At 36.5% G+C, this 21,941-nt stretch overlaps 1 pseudogene; it reads left to right on the top strand.

Moving 5' to 3' along the window:
- The first annotated feature begins 5 nt into the window (after positions 1-5).
- LOC112054791 (uncharacterized) lies at positions 6-13,086 on the top strand (annotated as a pseudogene).
- The last annotated feature ends 8,855 nt before the right edge of the window (positions 13,087-21,941 follow it).

Here is a 21,941-nt window from a genome sequence, read left to right as displayed (position 1 = left end):
ATTAAAATTCATGTGGTCTGTAACAGGCGTTTAAACAAATTTCATTACACAAATTCGCTAAATCGCTTACCGGTAGGGTAAGCGATAACTTGCCACGGACGAAGCCTCCCACCAGCCAGACCAATTAAGAAAACCTCAATTAGCCCAGCCGGGATCGAACCCAAATCCTGGGTCTTGTAAATCCACCGCGCATACCACTGCGCCACGGTGGCCGTTAATTTCCTTCCATTAAATTTGTTAATTACCTTCAAATATATATTTATACAATAATTGTTGCAATGTTTCTTTAATATAATTAGTACGGAACTCTCTTACGCGTGACTTAGCACGCAATTTAAATTCATTATATTTACTAATAATGTACATACCAATTATAGACAAGTAAAACAGCCACATAATCACATTCGAATATATGTATTCAAAAAATAATGAGGTTTCTTTCTACAGTTCGTGTAGCAATCTAAAATAGTTGCAAAACATTTAGCAGTGAAATTGATCACTCCTTGATGGATCTGTGTTTGGAATTTTTCAGTCTTATTTCAAGATAACAATAAAATTCTAAATTGTAAGTTTATTTATTTTAAGTAAGTTTAATCATTTAAGTAATATGTTTCATGTTTTTCGTGGTTTATTGCTAGGCGTCCACATATCCGCAACGCACGTACCGGACGTATTGCATCAAACAAATTTAGATTTAGATTTATGCAAGCCGTACGATGCGTATCTGTGGAATGTATGAATTTGTGTATTGTATGATTACTATACGTTTAATGCGATGCATCCTATACATACGATGCGGTTGTGTGGACGCCTACCTTATATGTATAGTAGTGTATGATTTGCAGAATGGCATAATTAGGTTAGGTGAAGGGAGGTATAATTTTAAAGTATTTTGTATTTTTCTCAAATAAAAGGAAAATTATAATTTTGAATAAAATCTTTCAGTAGCTATCCAAACAGCGTGGTGGGTCTAAGCACCATATCCCCTCTCCTATAAAAATGTCCAAGCTCTGTAAAAAGCCGTTAAAATAGGCTGACAATGATGATGTACACCGGGAACATAACCTTTGACATTTCAATCAACTTTTAAACAATTGATCTTTTACAATTAAAAATACTTTACATTCCGCGTTTACAATAATAATTTACCGCGCCTTTATGTTACTAATTACATGAAACTAATGATAATGAGCCATGTCTGTATAAAACTGTGTCTGTGTTGTTCAGTATGATAAACGTAGTCATGGATAGAGTTAGTTTTACAGTAAACGGAATCAGACATTCAGGTGTGTATCAATACAAATAAATTACATTTAAGTGTATGTTTGTAATTTAAAATTAACGGGTCTTCACTGAACGCATTAGAAAGTATATAATTTTTTGGGTGTCTGTATTGGACTTATCTTTAGTATTTTTGTCTGTGTGTCTGTATTGGAATTATCTTTGGCATTTTTATCTGTTTGTCTGTATTGGACTTATCTTTGGTATTTTTATCTAAGTGTCTGTAACAAGAGCAATCTCTTTTGATTAATTGTCTCAATTTTAAATTCACTGTTAACCTCAACAAAAGATGAATCTTTTGTCTCTTTCAAAGAGTAAATTTCAAAGTTCAATTGAACATGATTTGCAGCTATAAAGATATCGATAAATCATATTTATTTGTGGAAATGGAATTTCATAGTGGTCACAGCTTGTATAAAAGTCCAACCTCCTTTCTTGTGTTTAGGTTAAATTAATTTTGAATTATTAAGAAGGCAAAAGTGGACGTTGACGTTCAACGGACGTTAAAAAAGCGTTCGAATATAACAAATGCATTCCCAAGTTCACACAACAGCGTTTTTAAAACACGACGCTTTTTTATTGAGCAGTGTTGCATCATCAATTTTGGGCGTTGGAAATAGACCTTCATTCAACTTCATACTATACGCTACACCCGCCAACGCCGGTCTTAACGCATCGCTTTTTTAACTCTCGTGCGAATGAGGGATGGTTTTCTCTCAAATTTGGTTAATAAGCTATCGCGTATCTTATTCATCGCCGACTTTCTGAAAAGTCAGAAGGTAGGTATGCTCAGAAAATGTATCAGATAAAAAACAAAATAATCATAATATTAATTGATTTACATAACATGATTTTTATTTTCAAAATAATACCATGATCCTACATAAAAATAGTTGGTGGTGAGGTGCGCTCCACCACCACTCTGCTGGACTACCTGCGCCGACACCTGGAGCTGCGCGGCACCAAGTACAAATGTCTGGAGGCGGGCTGCGGCGCGTGCATCGTCAGCGCGGTCAAATGCCACGGCGATGCTCCTCAAGGCGTGAACTCGGTAAGGTGCACAATAGTTGGTGGTGAGGTGCGCTCCACCACCACTCTGCTGGACTACCTGCGCCGACACCTGGAGCTGCGCGGCACCAAGTAGAAATGTCTGGAGGCGGGCTGCGGCGCGTGCATCGTCAGCGCGGTCAAATGCCACGGCGATGCTCCTCAAGGCGTGAACTCGGTAAGGTGCACAATAGTTGGTGGTGAGGTGCGCTCCACCACCACTCTGCTGGACTACCTGCGCCGACACCTGGAGCTGCGCGGCACCAAGTACAAATGTCTGGAGGCTGGCTGCGCATGGAGCTGTGCAGCATCAATTAGAAATGTCTGGAGGGGTGCTGTCTACGTAGACCCGATGTTATGTTAAAAAATGCCTACAACAAAGCATTTGATATAGAAAATGTTGATGTTCGTTAAATTTAACAGATTTTAATATGAGTATAAAAATATTATTTACAGTGCATGGTAATGATTACCTCATGTCAAGACTGGGACATTACAAGTATAGAAAAAGTGGGCAACAGATTGGAAGGATACCATCCGCTGCAGACCACGCTAGCGGCTAAGGCTGGCTCGCAGTGTGGCTACTGCTCCCCGGGCATGGTCATGAATATGTACAGGTTAGCCACAGACAGATTCTTAAATCATATTTCTCTCATCTTTTCCTTTACCTAAAAAGATGTAAACGAAAGGAGATTTGTGTACTATCTTTTTCATACTCATGAGAGACCGTACACGTAAATTGTTATTTATTCAAAATAGGATACACATTATAATTATATACATAATTTTGTATACGTATATATTATCACGTCTTATTCCCGAAAGCATAGTCCTTCCACTCTCTATGATCCTTGCATATCTTCCTTGCTTTTTCCATTTGCATCGATCGTTTCATACAAGTTTTTCGATTTAGGTTACTTTAGACATGGGTTTTAATGAGAGTGTAATGAATTGGTCCAGATGAGTTCGCATTAGCCTTTCCTTTCCGAAATTTTCATTTTATAGTTATTCTTTCATTCATTCTTTCTATGTGGTCAAATCATATAAGCATATCTTGTTGGATGTTAGTCACTATATCTTTTTTTATACCACAACAATCTCTTATTACTTTCTCATTCAATAATACTCTATTTATACTGTTCGATTCTCTTATGTTTACTCCTTTAATTTTACTTATAAAGCTTAGTGGAATTTTATTGTTTTAATAAAAATGAATTATAAGCTTCCAATTTATTCATATTATTTATAATAATTAATACTAATTGTAATTTTAGTTATTTGAAAGCAAAACCACGCACAATGTTAGAAATAGAAAGAGCCTTAGGAAGCAATTTATGCAGATGTACGGGATACAGGCCCATATTGGAGGCATTCAAAACATTTGCTTCAGATTGCCCAAAACCAACCAATGTATTGGATATTGAAGATCTGAAAATATGCAAGAAATCTGGGGAAATATGTTCTGGGTCCAATTGTGAATATTCCGATTGGTGCATCGTTCCCAAGCAGAATCAAGTACTACATATGAAACTAAGTGATGATAGAGATTGGTATAGAGTGGACACATTGGATGAAGTTTTTAATATATGGCAAGAAAAAGGAACGGATTCTTATATGCTGGTTAATGGAAATACGGGTAAAGGTGAGGTCAATGGATGTCTATATAATAATATAAAAGTATAAATAATAAAACACTCAAACTTATGAAACGTTTGAATGTTTTAGTACGTTATTTTCACACGAAAGATAAAAAAACCATGCCACTTTGAGTAAAAAAATTTTTAATTAATAAGTTGTTTTGTTTTCAGGAGTGTATCCAATATTAGAGTATCCAAAACTGTTGATAGATATAAGTGACGTGTTAGAGCTTAAAGGTTATTATATAGATCAGAATTTGGTGCTTGGAGGTGGAACGACGCTATTTGAAGTTTTAGAAATTTTTCAAACTTTAACCAGCGTTGAAGGTTTCAATTATCTTAAAATATTATATGACCATGTTGAAAAGGTTGCTCACGTTACTGTCAGAAACGTAAGTATCTTCAAGAATTTTAAAGTTTTACGTTTCTTTTGTTTTATTTAATTTTACTTATCTTTATAGAGTTTTTAAGTAGTCCTATTCTGTCTTAACACTGCCGTCTTTCTAGTATTTATAAACTTACTTATTATCGTTTCAGTTAGCTACTGTGGCTGGAAATTTGTTTCTAAAGAATCAACATTCTGATTTTAAGTCTGATATATTTCTTCTTCTTGAAACTGTTGGTGCGGCGGTGACTGTACGTAAGTTCCATAATAAACAGTTTAATAAACTGCAAAATACCCTAAACATCCTGAGCCATAGTTTAGTTTAGTGAAAATAAGGTTAACCATTCAAAATCATAAAACAATGTTTCTTAGTAAAAATAAGCATTATCTTTAGTATTCAATGATAAATAAATTATGATAAAAAATATGTATAAATTATTAATTTTATTATACTCTTATTATTTACAGTAACTGGCCCTGGCAATAAAGTTGTTTTAACAATGCAAGATTTCCTCTTAGAAAATATGAGAGGTAAAATAATTCTCAACGTGCTGTTACCGCCGCTAAGTAATGAATATAAACTAGCGACATTTAAGGTATGAAATAATATATTTTTAATTATTCTTTATATCATAGTTTATTTAAGTAGGATAATATTATACTCATTGATTTTAATAATTTTAAGGTCACGCGTAGTAGGAATTTTAATAAGGTCAAATGTGACCAATCCACAACAACGACTTTATGTTTTAGTTAGACGACGCCCCGCGGTTTCACCCGCGTAGTTTCCGTCCGGGGATAAAATATAGCCTATGTCTCTCGTGGCTTTCTAGTGATAAAGATAGGTTCATTAGATTCATAGATTACACCCTACAATACAACAAACTTTACCTCTTTATAATATTAATATACTCATATTATAGTAGATATACAATTATTTTGTATTTGTCTTTTAGCACATCTAATACAATTGGACCGATTTAGATAACTTTTTCAAGTTCTAATTATTTATATGACGTATATATTATACTGGTGGTTTGGAAATACAACTGAACTTGGTAGATGGTATCATAGTTTTCATGTTCTGTCATATTCGCTACTTTAACATATTGTTTATATCTCATTAACATAAAAACACAAGATAAATAGTTACTTTACGTAATTGCCCCTATGACTACGATAACGACACACTTACCACGTCATACGTGTACCTACTGACTTTTTTCTAAGCCATATTCAAAATTAAATTTGCCACCGGTGGCATAGGTTTTCTGCTGTTTATATTAAGCATCAATGTAAACATTAAGTTAATAATGATAAAAGTTAAGTTTCTAAGCAAAAAAATAACTTTGATATTATTTTTATTGCTGCTGTGGCCGGCGTATAGAGAATTTAATAATTAAAATAATTAAATTAAAATAATTTAAATATGTCAGTGCCTGAAGTCTTCTAACAGTGATTGTTGCTAGTAATGACTTACGGATCTGAGACTTGGTCGCTAACTATACTTTGGTCTGGGCCAAGAATACTCAAAGTCACTCAGCGGGCGATGGAGCGAGCTATGCTTAGAGTTTCTCTGTGTGAAAGAATCAGAGATGAGGACATCCGCAAAAGAACTAAAGTCACCGACATAGCACAGCGAGTCGCGAAGTTGAAGTGGCAATGGGCAGGCACACTCGAAAAGCCGATGGACGTTGGGGTCCCAAGGTGCTGGAATGTAAACCCCGCACCGGAAACCACAGTGTTGATTGACCCCCCATTAGATGGACCGAGGACATCAGGCGGCAGCCCGAGACAATGATTTCGAAGTCTTTACAAGAGGCCTATATCCAGCAGTGGACGTCCATCGGCTGATGATGATGATGATGAATAATTAAATTAAAGTATCATTTTCTTAAATCTTATAATTGTTATTTATTAAAGTCGTCGTTTATTTCCAGATTATGCCACGCTCCCAAAACGCCCATGCTCTTGTCCATGCAGGTTTTCTCTACAAAATTGACAAGAAATTTACAGTTATTGAAAGTAGAATTGTGTACAGTGGTCTCAGTTCAACTATTACTCGTGCATATGAAACTGAAATGTATTTGAAAGGCAAAGTACTTTTTACAAATGAAACTCTTCAATGTGCATTGGATATACTAAAGAAGGAGCTTGTATTTGTTAATAACTTGCTTGATCCGCCAGTTATTTATAAGCTACAAGTGTCCTTGGGGCTTTTCTATAAGGTAGGTATTTGTTATAAAAATAACTATAACTCTAATTAGACTTTTTGGTGGATAGTTAGCTAGCGGTCGTGTGTTTCAACATAACAATAAAAATCTTATTATAATAATATACTACTGTATTTACATATTGACATATTGGCCTATCCTAAAAAAAAATGTTTCTAAGTAGTGGCCTAGTGGTATTACACCTTGATGCCTTGGAGAGCTCGTTGAACAATCCATCATTAATAAATTAATTATTTCATTTCAGGGTCTTTTGGAGGTTTGCCCCCCGGACATACTAAATACAATGTATTGTTCTGGAGCTATAAAGTTAAGAGATGCCAGACCTGTATCAAAAAGCCTTCAGGTATTTGAAACGAGTCCGGAACTGTGGCCTGTCAATCAACCTATCCCAAAAATTGATGGCTTGGTTAGTACCTACAACCTTATCGTCAATTATTATTTTTATAATTAGTACAAAAATCAATTATCATCAACGATGTTAATACTTTTTCATAAATGTTAATACTTTGTCATGACTCTCAGAAACACATAAAATAATTATTAATAGGTATGTCTAAATTTGTTGTTGTAGATACAATGCGCTGGGGAAGCAAAATATGCCGACGATACGCCATCTCTCCCAGGAGAAGTGTTTCTTGCATTTGTTTTAGCTAAAGTTCCACTTGGAACTATTCAGAAAATTGATCCTTCTATAGCGTTGGTAAGTCAAATTTAAAACAATAATATTTATATTATACTGAAACTGATAAATAAAACTAAAATGCAAAGCAAGCACGCACTGAATCGAAATAAAATTAAATATTAAATTATTTCATCATCATCATCATCATCATCATCATCATCATTATTAAAGTGTTTTTCAGATAGCATGAGTACGGTGACAGTTGCTTTACGACGTTCTTATTATGTACTATTATCGTGAATCGCGGCAAACTTTCAATAGTGAAACGAACTGTCGCCGTACCCATTCTATTTGAAAAACACTTTAGTTGATTGACGGCAACTAATAGACATACTCGTAATACGTCTTCAATAATGTCTTTCAAACACCACGGGCTTGCACCACAAATATCAAATGATTCAGCAAATATAGATTTTGTTACAATTTTTAACCAACAGCAATGTCAGTTCTTGCTTACAAACCGGGGTGGCTAACAACTTAAATCTAAACTTTACTCTTTAACCGCATTGTTTTAAAAGGTATCAAAATGGTTGTTGTAACATGCTACACATGATGTAATATTTTTTGTATTCGAGTTCCAGACATTGACAAAAATGATGCAAATGCATAAATTTCAAATTTTTTAATTCAATAAAATTTTGACTTCTACTCTGTATTACACATTATCAGAAATATTGCCTGATTCATATTTCTGAAGTTCTGTAACGACCAGAGTGTGCATTCTAGATGGCAGATTATTACTCAGTCGAGCGCGATCTTTCTTGGTGGTCATTTCTGAATACATTCCTAACGTCATGCTGCCCATCTCAGTAATAAGATGTCCTTCGATTGCTTATTGTTTAAACAAATAATACACTTACTCGTAAATAAGATAACTATAATTCTATACTAATATTATATAAAGGTAAAATCTGGTAGATTATAAGATTATATAGATAATGTTTTTGTTTTTGTATTTTAGAGTGAACCAGGAGTAATAGCATTCTATTCAGCAGCGGATATTCCAGGAGTAAACAGTTTTATACCAGCGCCTAATAAATCTAACTTTAACAACGAAGAATTATTTTGCAATGGTGAAGTAAAATTTTATGATCAACCAATTGGCATTGTTGTTGCTGAATGTGAAAGTATAGCCAAAAAAGCAGCAACTTTAGTACACGTTGAATATTTAAACATTAGAAAACCCGTCAGTGACATAAAAATTAATAAATATGATCCCAATAAGTATACCCAATTTTCGACACATCCAGCAACCGAAATGGGACAAGATACTACAAAAATAATAGTAGGGGATGACACTATTTATTCACAATATCCCTTTACTATGGAAACCTTAGCATGCATAGCGTACCCTACTGAAGAAGGAATTAGAATGGTAGCTTCGACGCAATGGATGGACGTAGTGCAGCAAGCAACAGCAAGAGTTCTAAACCTAGATGAAAACAGGTAATTTTAGTAATATAAGTAATTGCAAAAATCGAGATAATAATTATTGCTTTTCTTCACCAGGTCCTAAAATTCCGTTACTGATCTCAAAAACAATTGTCTGTTAATATTTATATTTAATTTTTAGAGTTGATGTATACGTCCGAAGGATTGGTGGTGGTTATGGCTACAAAGTAACTAGGTCGGCTCAAATTGCTGTAGCCTGCAGTCTTGCGGCTTATAAGCTAAACCGTCCCTGTAGATTTACCACCCCTATCGACGTCAATATGAGGGCTACAGGAAAGCGTTTACCTTGTTCTAGAAACTATGAAGTAAGTTATAAAAATAGGTGTCCAAAACTTATATCAAACTTTGTGATAACAATATTTATATTCAAATAACTGATATTCTTTTAAAACAGGTTCACGTAAATTCAAAAGGAGAAATTCAATATTTAACAGAAGAGTTATATAGTGACAAGGCTATGTATACAATGAGCCTCTTTTACGATTAGGTGAAGATGTTTATTATAATTGCTATAAAAAGAAACGTTGGGACCATACGGCAAACAATGCTGTTACAGATACTCCATCTAATTCTTGGGTTAGATCACCTGGTAAGATTATTATTAATAAGACAGTATTAGTCACTAAAATGTTAATAATTATGTCTTTTTAATACATTTTTATTTATTTATAATTTATTCTACATAACATGTAACCAGAGTTTTTAAATACGCCCGCAACTCTATACGAGTGAAATTCTGTTTTTACAAATCAATAATCATGAGTATTTCTGGGAGTAATCCCGGAAATACTCATAGTTCCATGCTCCATACAGTAGGCGATTTTTACATTGTTCCATAGTACATGATAAAAAACGCGTGCGCTGCCAGTGTCCAATTTATCTCTATACCAAACTTCATACAAATCAATTCAGCGGTTTAGCTGTGAAAAAGTAAAAGACAGACAGACAGTCTTCCTTTCACATTTATGAATTATTTTCATTAGTTTCCCGACCTTTTTTAACTTTAATAAAATTTAATTTAATTTCATTATGAAAGGCATGGGGAATTTTTCTTTATAATGAATTCTCACCTGTATTATCGAAAGACTTTCGATCGCTTCGTCTACCGACGATGCCAATCAATTTTATAAAATAGTTTGTTTGACCAAAATACTAATTATATTTTATAATTATAAAATATAGTTTCAGTATATTTTATAATTATAAAATATACTGAAACTTATAATTATAAAATATACTGAAACTTAGTATTTTGGTCAAACCCTTGTATTATTTTGGTTAGGTACCCTTGAAAATGTAGCGATGGCTGAATTAATAATTGAACGAATAGCTTACGAGTTAAATTTAGATGCACTTGAAGTCCGTTTAGAAAATTTGGATAGAGAATCATACAGCGACTTAGCAGAGTTGACAGATAAATTGAAAGTAAATTCGCAATACTATGAAAGAAAAATTGCATTGGACGAATATAACTCAAAGAACAGATGGAAAAAACGTGGACTGAGATTTAGTTGGCTTAGATGGCCAACTTCTGGATATCTAAACTTCGAAGTAAATATGTCAGTTTACTCAGATGATGGTACGGTTTCCATAATTCACGGTGGTATTGAAATGGGTCAAGGCATAAATACTAAAGCAATACAAATAGCTGCATTCTTTCTAAAAATACCTGTGGATAAGATACAAGTAAAGCCTAACGACACTGTGATTGCTCCTAATTGTGATAACTCTGCAGGTAGTATAACATCACAAAATATAGGAATAGGGGTACGAAGATGTTGCGAACAACTATTAGAAAGACTTGCCCCTATACGTATTCAGTTGGTTAACCCAACTTGGAGGGAGTTGATAAAAGAAGCGTATAATCAACAAGTTGACTTGCAAGTGCATTATTATACAAATGTGAATGATTCTCAACAGTATGATGTTTATGGAGTCACATTATCTGAAGTTGAAATAGATGTCTTAACAGGAGAACATACAATACTACGTGTTGATTTAATTGAAGATGTTGGTCGAAGTGTCAACCCTGAAGTAGATCTTGGCCAGGTATTTTAATTTCTTATTTATTATAAGTATTTATTTAATTTCCCTACAATTGTCTGCGTTGATAAAATTTTGCTAGCTAAATAAGAACCAATATTCAATTTGAGTCTAATTTAATATACTTGCATATCTTCAGTGGCAATGCTGTCTCATACAACTGGTCACAGGAACTAACTAAATTTGTTTATTATGATTGATTTACAAGTTTTATTCGTTTCTATTATATTTCGTTTTATACTCTTTTTTTATACCTGTACCTACCTTCCTGTTTCTGTCTTTTGTGGTGTGTGGACTATAGTGGATTTATGTTGAAAGAAAGAAGAAATTTTTATCCAATTTGTCTAAAATATAATTAATATTTTTTTATATTATTTAAGATTGAAGGATCATTTATTTTCGGTCTTGGCTACTGGACAAGTGAACATCTAGTATATCACCCTGAGACTGGCGAGTTGCTCACTGACCGTACTTGGGAATATTGGATTCCTCAGGCTCTAGATATTCCACAAGACTTTAGAGTGTACTTTAGAAGACGGTCATTTAGTAATGAAGTAATTCTTGGAGCAAAAGGTAGTGTACATTTGCTTAAAAAACAGGTACATTACAAAATTACACATCTAATATAATGTTATTAACACTTTTATGCTTAATATGCTACACTTATCACAGATCAAGATTACACCTAAAACATCTCTGACTTCACAAATGCAAAGCAAACAGTGAGAGGCAGAAAAGTGTCAGTCACCTAAAGTGAAAACTCAAAATAAACATTTTTCTTTGCTCGTATTGTAACAAGTATGTTTAATAATAATATCAAGGCACCACATTTATTTTAGCAATCTTATGTATCTCTCTTCTTATGTATATTATCTTGGCTTAGTGGCAAAAAATTGAAAAATAAACTAAATATTTCCGTGCGGTAACACTTTTAAAATACATTTAATTCTTGTTACTTTATTCATCAGACATGAATTCGATAATGTTCATATCTTTCCACGAACAATATAAAATGTCTTTTATGTGTTTGTTTATAGCAACGGGAGAGCCAGCAACGTGTATGGGAATATCAGTAGCTTTCGCTTTGAGGGAGGCGATATCCTTGGCGAGACTTGATTCTGGTATACCTACTACCCAGTGGTTCCAAATAGGTAGGTTGGTAAAAATTAAGGAGTTTTTTGGCACTGCAACTCCACGGCCCAAGGGTCTCCACGAGAAAAGGTACAAATATGTAACTCTCTGTTTAAATCTATAATATAAAAATGAATCGCAAAATGCGTTGGTAAGCGCATAACTCATAAACGCCTGGACCAATTTGGTCTTTTTTTTTTTAATTGTTCGTTGAAGTTCTAGGATGGTTTTTACAGCGAGAAAAATTCGAATAATTGCCGGAAAAACCATAAAAATAGCCCTTTTCTTTTTCCCATACAAATGCTTTTTAACTAAAACGTAGTCAATTTGAGCTTTATTGTTATTGTATAAAGTTCATATTAATAATAATTAGAAAACGGGGTAGGGGTAGGGTAGGGTAGGGTAGGGGTAGGGTAGGGGTAGGGTAGGGTAGGGTAGGGTAGGGGTAGGGTAGGGGTAGGGTAGGGTTAGGGTAGGGGTAGGGTAGTGGTAGGGTAGGGGTAGGGTAGGGGTAGGGGAGGGTAGGGTAGGGGTAGGGTAGGGTAGGGTAGGGGTAGGGTAGGGGTAGGGTAGGGGTAGGGTAGGGGTAGGGTAGGGGTAGGGTAGGGGTAGGGTAGGGGTAGGGTAGGGTAGGGGTAGGGGTAGGGTAGGGGTAGGGGTAGGGTAGGGGTAGGGTAGGGGTAGGGTAGGGGTAGGGTAGGGGTAGGGTAGGGGTACTTGAAAGTTTACATCGAGTTTCACGCGGACGAAGTCGCGGGCATCCGCTAGTATAAAATATAATCTATCCATGTAGACTGTATTTTTTTCTAAATGTATTTTTATGTTCATCGATAAGTAATCATTTGACTACAATTTAACTGTTTTAAGTAGTAACAGATTTTTAAGTTTAAAATATTTTATTTTAAGGCTTAGTGTAAAGCTATTTTGTACGAAAAATATTACTGTTTGTAGTGACTCTACTCACTGTAAACAGTAATCATTAATCACTAAATACAAGTTATTTCAATATTGATAATAGTATCCGCTTACAATATTACATCTCATGTAAAGATAAAATTCTCGATGTCAGGTGTACAAGTTACAAATTAGAAAAACTTTATTTTCAGATGGACCATTTACGGTTGACAAAATTTGCGTCGCGTGCGAAACACGCTGTGAAGACTTCAAATTTTATTAGTATGTAAAGCCATACAAGGTAACGACCAATTATAATCACCACCATTGTTAAATGATCCGATGGACATTGTGGACCAATTGTGGATGGAATGGCGAAGCCATTTCGCAGAATCTCACAATTATTGATCTACCCACCACTAGATGGAGCGATGACATCAAGCGGGTTGCAGAGAGCCGCTGGATACTGACGGCTCGAGACCATGGTGCTTGGAAGACCGTACAAGCAGTGGAAGTCCATCGGCTCATCATTGTAAAGATGATGATGATGTTAAACGATTATTAGAATGACAAGCGACAATAATTATTTAATTCAATAAAATCATGGTTGTAGAATATTACATACGCCTACATACTCGTTTATTATAGGTTCATTTTACTTGTTCTAAAATTTGTCTGCTAAAAATCGCTAAAAAATTTTAATTTTTAGTTATGATTGTTAACCTGTATTTATAGTGTAAAAATAAAGTATGAATGATTAAATAAAGAAAAAGTGATTATTTAGTATCATCAACCTATATTCCGCTCACTGCTGAGCTCGAGTCTCCTTTCAGAGGGATTAGGTCAAATAGCCTGTTAAGCGGACTTCATTCACGTAACGAATTAAGAAAATTCTCAGGCATGCAGGTTTCCTCACGATGTTTTACCTTCACCGTTTGAGACACGTGATATTTAATATCATAAAATGCACATATGACAATTCCGGAATTGGAGGCAGAGGTCACATCCACTGGGCTACCCGGCTCTAGCAGTATGTTTTATGTATTTTTTTTTCAAGATGATATGTGCTGTGTACTCTACGACCCTTACATTTCATAGTTGTCAAGTTTTTCACATAAACAAGGTTAGTGTGTGTGTAAAAATCTTTACTCATATTTTATAGTGGTAAAGATTGTTAGAATACAGGAGGTAATCTCTGGATCTACTGGACTGATTTTGAATTTTTTTTACTATAAAATAGCCTTTAAAACGCTTGAACCATGAAATTTGTCTTTAAAAATACAAAATTCATGGTTATATTAAAAATAAATATTGATAACCTTGAAATCGACGTACCCGGCCAAAAAGTGGGGAGAGTGCGCAAATACAATGCGACGCGTCAATCAGAAGCGTGAATTTTTGCAGACCATCAAGACGAGAAAAGTCGCGTATCTAGGGCACGTGCTACGACACGAGAGAAACGAACGACTACAGCTTATCTTGACGGGAAAAGTTGCTGGTAGAAGAGGCGTTGGTCGCAGGAAGAAGTCTTAACTGAGAAACATCAGAGTGGACCGGGATCGCGAGCGCCGCACAATTATTTCGCTTTGCGACGGAAAGAGACGAGTTCAAGAAACTGACTGCCAACCTTCGCTAATCAGAGAGGCACCCTAAGAGAAGGAGATTAAAAAGCCTCGTTATTTGTAAATGTCATAGGCCATATTTTATCCTCGTATTTCCATAGTAACGGAAATTGTGCGGGTGAATATCGTCTGCTAGTAATTTATATAACCTACCCAGTCAGTTACCCTATCACTCAACCGACAAGACAGATAAACTGTTATCACATTTTGCAAGTAGTTCCGCATACTCAGCTGATATAACTTCTTGAATTTGATACACTCTCAAGCTTAACCCGTTCCTATCGAAATCCGATCAAGCTAAATCGTTTTACACATGTACACAACGTGAGCCAAATTGGTTTTGTACGTTAGTTTCTGAGCGAGTTACCGTTTGGATCGATGTTGTTTACCTGATCAAACGAAATAGCATTACCGCTTAGAAACGGATTATTATTTATTTCATCTATTCTTAATACATGTACAATGTGTCCCGTAATTAATGGATAAAACACAAACATACACCACCTAATTATCTAAAACGAATTAGAATAATTTTCCAAAAATTCCAAGGGTGACCAAGTTTTATCTTAATGCCAAGTCAATACAAATGACTGCATAAATTTTGAAGAAAAAAGTTGGAATGTGCAACTCTTTTAAATTATTATCTTGTATTCAGCACCTCCAATACCTACCTACCTATAATATTTTACACAAAATTTTTAAAATACAAAGAGTAGACACAAGTTTTACACCAATTTACAAACCACGACAAGTGTACAAGTTTTTAAAGTGATGACGCGACTACTTAAGCATAATGAACTGAAAAGAGAAAAACAACAATCACAATATCTTTATAGTTATGACTAAATTCTTTATGTTCCCGCACGCGGTGACAAACATTGGTATTTCATTTTTTTAGTACATAATAATACATTTTTTAGTTATAATTGTCAGATATTGTTGGTAAAAATATTTACATACCGTAGGGCCTGTGTTCTAGGATATCGATGTGTTAGTGCGTTAAACTCTAACCACAAAAGCAGTGAAACATTGTGATTAAAATTTCATACACAGTTATTTATTATCTATTCTCATGACAGAGCTTTTAAAGAAAAGTTTATCGAAGTCAATACGATCCACACGAACAGTATAATTCTTACGGTTCTTTTTCGCATTAGTGCCTAGATAAGTGTAACTTATTCCCCTGAGTTCTATCTTCAACGTTTATTACCCAGTTATCGTATTTAAATGTCTACTTAGTAGTTTGAAATTAAATGCTTAATTTCAAACTATCTTCTAACGTAATAAACTAATTTCTATAACAATTCTCGAAATTGCTTTAGGTACAATAATCATAATCAACAAAATCAATATTTTACAAACGAATACCTAAATCGAAAAATATTGGTAGAAAACTCCTCATATAATTTAAATACCTATTCAACGAGATACTACACTATGAGATGAACGAGTAAAAAAAATTCATCCCCACTTTACATGTAGAGGTACCCCTAAAAAAATATTTTACAAGATTTTATTTTACGACTGTTCACGTCTTTAATGTACATAGGTACTCATTCTAAATTACAACTTTCTGGTAGTAATAGTCTCTGCGCTAAATCACGGACAAATGTACGGACGGACAGATGGACATGGCGAAACTATAAGGGTTCCTTGTAGACTACGGAACCCTAAAAATGAAGGACTTATCATACAAATTTTCAACTTTTAATGCAATTGCGAAATTATCTTCTGTTTTTATATTATACAAACAATAAGGATAATATCATGCTTAAAAACACCTTCGCTTTTAGTGTTATACACCTATGCTTTATTTTAGAACAAATTTGATTACGATAGAAAAGATTGTGCTTAGATAACCTTAATAGACAGACATAGTAAACTAGTGCGGAATTATTTAAGAACTTTTTAAGGAGAAAATAGGTACTTATACAAACGTGGCAAAATAGAAGTATGTAAAGTTTCATGATCAATAATGCTGTGTAGACGGTGCTTAGAATTTGGCGTCAAAAAATTGCGGCGCCGGTGCGAGTGCGGCGCGAGTGCGGCGCGAGTGCGTAGCGAGTGCGGCGCGTGTGCGGATGTTAAGTGTAATGTTTTGCAAAATGGCGACCTCGGAGACTTTAGTTCCAGTTTTGGTTGCCGGGTCAAAAAAGTTTGTGGCACTTTTAGAGATTATTGTATTAAGCATGTACCTACTGTGTCTTTGTCCTTTATTTACCCGTGACAACATAACATTATTTACGAAGATCGGTTGAGTCACACGACATAGAATACGCTAATGGTTCGAGTAGTTAATACGTGAGACCATAAACTTACTAATATAATATTAATTAGGCTTTAGGGCTCATTTAGGCCCTAAGTGTAATAAATCATTTATTCACGAACATTTTGAAAAGCCTCAATTCATCGCACTCGAGGAGGATAAAATTCGTCACTCATTCTTTATTCATCGCTCAGACATGTTCAATTAATATTAACAACTCTGTTTGTTACCCTTGTCAACGTCAACTACATCTAAGCCGGACCCTCCCTTCGCCGCGGTTCTCAAATTAAGTTCACCCTGATCCACATTGGTATGTTGGAACAGTTTTATCTGACTAACATATGTGGAGGAATTCGGGTTGGTTGGCTTCCTATATTTTACAGAGTAGGATTAACCACGACTATTACTCAATTAATTAATCATGTTTCATAATCTATCTGACGTAGGTGGTAATATATATCTTAACCGATAAAAAATACAAAAAAATTAGGTAGTCAAGTACGCTGTGGTGTAGTATTAAATATATTATTATACTAGCAGGTGCCCGCGACTTCGTCCGCGTGAAAATCGATGTACATTTTCGACGCCGTCGCCCCTTCTATTTATACATATTTTCGTATGTTTTATATATAAAAATTATAAAATCACAGCCCCGGCCGAAGGCCGGTGTACAATAATGTGCGCGTTTTTTGTGCTTGGGTAAAATGCAAAGTCGTAGCCATCGTCGGAGGCCCTATCCAGCCCCCGGCCGACGGCCGGCGTGCAATTAATTGTGTCTGCGTTAAGTGCCCAGCCGTAGCCACGGTCGAAGACCCTATCACAGACTCCCGGACGAAAGAGGGTGCACAACAAAGTACGTACTTTTTTGTGCTTGGGTAAAATGCCCAGCCGTCCACGGTCGGAGGCTGCATCACAAACTCCCGACCGAAGGCCGGGCCACAATACAGTGCGCGGCCGAAGACCGCGCGTCCCGTATTTTGTGCTTGAGCAAAATGCCCAGCCGAAGTCACGGTCGAAGGCTGTATTACAAACTCCCGGCCGAAGGCCGGGTCACAATACAGTGCGTGGCCAAAGACCGCGCGTTCCGTTTTTTGTGCATCGGTAAAATGCCCAGCCGTAGTCACGGTCGAAGGGTCTATCACAAACTCCCGGCCGAAGGCTGGTTTACAATACAGTGCGCGGCCGAAGGCTACGCGTTCCGTTTTTCGTGCTTGGGTAAAATGCCCAGCCGTAGTCACGGTCGAAGGCTGTATCATAAGCTCCCGGCCGAAGGCCGGGCCACAATACAGTGCGCGGCCGAAGGCTACGCGTTCCGTTTTTCGTGCTTGGGTAAAATGCCCAGCCGTAGTCACGGTCGAAGGCTGTATCATAAACTACAATACGGTGAGTGGCCGAAGGCCGCGCGTTCCGTTTTCTGTGCACCGGAAAAATGCCCAGCCGTAGCCACGATCAGAGGCCATATAACAAACCCCCGGCCGAAGGCCGCGCTTTTTTTTGCTTGGGTAAAATACCCAGCCGTAGTCAAGGTCGAAGGCTGTATCATACACTCCCGGCCGAAGGCCACGCGTTCCGTTTTTTGTGTTTGGGTAAAATGCCCAGCCGTAGTTACGGTCGAAGGCTGTATCACAAACTCCCGGCTGAAGGCCGGGCTACAATACGGTGCGCGGCCGAAGGCCACGCGTTCCGTTTTTTGTGCATCGGAAAAATGCCCAGCCGTAGCCACGATCAGAGGCCATATTACAAACCCCCGACCGAAGGGCGCGCTTTTTTTTGTTTGGGTAAAATACCCAGCCGTAGTCACGGTCGAAGGCTGTATCATAAACTCCCGGCCGATGGCCGGGCTACAGTACGGTTCCGCGTTCCGTTTTCTGTGCATCGGAAAAATGCCCAGCCGTATCCACGATCAGAGGCCATATTACAAACCCCCGGCCAAAGGCCGCGCGTTCCATTTTTTGTGCTTGGGTAAAATGCCCAGCCGCAGTCACGGTCGAAGGGTTTATCACAAACTCCCGGCCGAAGGCTACGCGTTCCGTTTTTCGTGCTTGGGTAAAATGCCCAGCCGTAGTCACGGTCGAAGGCTGTATCATAAACTCCCGGCCGAAGGCCGGGCTACAATACAGTGCACGAAGGCTCTATCACAAACTCCCGGCCAAAGGCCGGGCTACAATACGGTGAGCGGCCGAAGGCCGCGCGTTCCGTTTTCTGTGCATTGGAAAAATGCCCAGCCGTAGCCACGATCAGAGGCCATATTACAAACCCCGGCCGAAGGCCGCGCTTTTTTTTTGCTTGGGTAAAATACCCAGCCGTAGTTACGGTCGAAGGCTGTATCACAAACTGCCGGCCGAAGGCCGGGCTACAATACGGTGCGCGGCCGAAGGCCACGCGTTCCATTTTTTGTGCACCGGAAAAATGCCCAGCCGTAGCCACGATCAGAGGCCATATTACAACCCCCCGACCGAAGGCCGCGCTTTTTTTTGTTTGGGTAAAATACCCAGCCGTAGTCACGGTCAAAGACCGTATCACAAACTCCCGGCCAAATGCCGGTCTATAATAAAGTTTACGTACAAACTTTCAACCCCTATTTCACCCCCTTCTGATTTTATTTTCGCTATAAAAAGTATTCTATAACCTGCCCCGTATTATGTTCTCAAACCGTGCTAAGTTTCATTTGAATTAATTCAGTACTTTCAGTGTGATGCCCGGTCAACAAAAAATAGGGACAGACAGACAAATAATCGAAAAAAAATGTTTTTGAATTCAGTATCGATTGTATAATGCCCTATGATATTTTTTTTTTTTAAATTAATCAAAAAGTTCTGTAATTTGACCTGTTACAGTTTTATAAGTATATAGATAAGTATTTAATAGCTATTGCGCCAAATTCGTGCTCTTTTTATAGTAATAAATCTTGCATAACATTATACGATAAAAAAGTAGACAATGTGACTATTTAAACACAAAAAGGATTATTCAGTTTGAACCTGAACTTTTAAGTAGTTCCTGAGATTAGTTTCGCGCGTTCAATCAAATAAACAAACAAATTGGTCAGTTGAGTATAGAATATGTGCCTCAATATCGATATTACACAGTTTTAGTGGAAATCTCGTTTCTCCAAATTACGCCTGCGAATCAATTTGAGCAATCCGGTTTTTTCAAGATAACTTTTTTCTATCAGTCCGATTTTAATGAAACAAAGCCTATATGTTGCCCTGAACTTTGCTTAATCTATTTGTGAAATCCGCGTCAAAATCCGTTCAGCAGAACCAGAGAATAGCACGAACATACAGACAGACAGATAGACAGACAGACAGGCAAAAAAATATATTTTTGTATTCTATTACTCAATTCTAATCGCCCTAACTTGATTTTAGTTAAATTTGGTCAAAGTACAGACACTCGATTTCTACTCTTTTATTATAGTATAGATAGATAGATAGATAGATATATGCTGTCGCGACATTTTTTGTAGAAAATGATGTGTGCTGCGAGTGAATGACGCTGCTGTATTAGCAACCCCTTGGCCTTTTGAATAGCAATGACAATGCTTGAGGGAATTAGCAGACTGTTGGGAAGGCGCCATGTACACCTTGGGTTACATTATTGGAGTTTTAGGAAGGATCCCTAATTTTTTTTTAAATAAAATATAGCCTATAGCCTTCCTCGATAAATGGGCTATCTATCACTGAAAGTATTTTTCAAATCGGACCAGTAGATCCTGAGATTAGCGCGTTCAATCAAACAAACAAACAAACAAACAAATTCTTCCGCTTTATAATATTAGTATAGATTGCGAGTAAAAATATATTGAGCTAGACCAGACTTATCTGTTACTAGCTGACGCCGCGCCGTTTCACCCGCGTGGTTCAAATTCCCATAAGAATACAGGGTATTATATATATAGCCTATAGCCTTCCTTGATAAATGGGCTATCTAACACTGAAAGAATTTTTCAAATCGGGCCAGTAGTATAAAAATAAATTAAGTGAAAAACAAGCAACAAGTAATTTTATTTTATGACAATGACAATGGGTTATACTCGTATAGTTAACGCGAAAAACTCATATAATAATATAGTACATTGTTAACCGTAGTTAGGACTTATTTCATTATAATGTTTATTATACGTTACAAAATATTTGTCTAGTAACTCAGTAATAGGTATAATAGGTTACTACGCCATTTTGATGGCGTGACTGCAATACTTAAGATTTCACGCAAAAATGTTAATGCATGCGAACATTACTTACAGCAGCTTGGTGAAGTAGATTTACGAGGTAACGGCAAACCGCTTTATATTACATATACATAGGTAATCCTACTAATATTATAAACGCCAAAGTTTGTATGTTAGTTTGGATGTTTATTACTCTTTAACGCCGCTACTACTGAAGTGATTTGGCTGAAATTTGGAATGGAAATAGGTTTTACTCTGGATTAACACATAGGCTACTTTTTCCATGTACTCCCGAGATTTGCAAAAACCTGATGATTTGATGCTATGAATATTTGCTACTCTTTTAGGCCTCGTCTGCTGCACCGAATCACCTGAAATTTAAAGTAGAGATAGATTATAGTTTGGATTAACACATGGACCACTTTTTATCTCAGATAAATCCATGGTTCCCGCGGGATTTGTGAAAAACTGATTTCCACGCGGACTAGTGGCGGTCGTCCGCTAGTACTTATTATTTTTTTTTTTGTATTTATTCAATGGCAAGTTAGCCCTTGACTCCGAAAGACTCTAGAAAGTCATATAAGTGCGTCCACTGATCCGAATCAATCTACTGAATAATTAAAACTCCGTTTGATGCGATACATCCAATACGTACGATGCGGATCAGTGGACACCTACCATAAGCACAGAAAATATATGTACAAGTACTATAAGATGGCAGCGGACTAACTTGGAAGAGGTAGATACAAGTCTATTCCACCCTATTCCCTAAGTCTATTCTCTGATGCTAAATCGCTTGGTGGGACGTTTTCCAACGGTGATATATTTATATAATCGGTCAAATACTTTTTGAATTAAATCTGTACAAACATACAATATTACTTTATGAAGCCTGATGCCTGTAGCCAATGATATTTTATACTAGAGATAGGGCTAGCGCATCAAAACTGAGGCGGACAAATGTGGAGAATTGACTTAATTTCATTTAGTCTCTTATTAAACAACGAACGTTATTTAAACAAATAATACCTTAAATTTTGTCTACAATGTCGAGTTGTGTCTTCAGGAAGTGTACAAAATTTATACATACATA

Source organism: Bicyclus anynana, chromosome 6 (genome assembly GCF_947172395.1).
Source record: "Bicyclus anynana chromosome 6, ilBicAnyn1.1, whole genome shotgun sequence".
NCBI lineage: Eukaryota > Metazoa > Arthropoda > Insecta > Lepidoptera > Nymphalidae > Bicyclus > Bicyclus anynana.
This window is presented reverse-complemented; position numbering and strand designations above follow the sequence as displayed.